Below are 400 nucleotides of genomic sequence, written 5' to 3'. Positions count from 1 at the left end.
AATCATGATAATAATAATAATAATAATAATAATAATAATAATAATAATAATAATAATAATAATAATAACAATAATAATAATAGTAATAATGATGATAATAATAATAAAAATAATAATAAACAATAATAATAATAATAATAATAATAATGATAATAATAATAATAATGATAATAATAATACCAACAGCAACATTATTAGTTACAGCAATTATGATTACATTATTCTCATCATTGTTATCATCATATCCATTATCATCATTATCATCAATCATTATTATCGCCTAATCAATTTGGAGGAATGTACTGTGTTCCAAATTTTTCTCTTTATGATTTCTACTATATGGATAAAGTATATGACGACAGGAATAACTTCTATTTTTTATATCTTCAGCCTTTTTTAA

Source organism: Panulirus ornatus, chromosome 15, assembly GCF_036320965.1.
Source record: "Panulirus ornatus isolate Po-2019 chromosome 15, ASM3632096v1, whole genome shotgun sequence".
Taxonomy (NCBI): Eukaryota; Metazoa; Arthropoda; class Malacostraca; order Decapoda; family Palinuridae; genus Panulirus; species Panulirus ornatus.
This window is presented reverse-complemented; position numbering follows the sequence as displayed.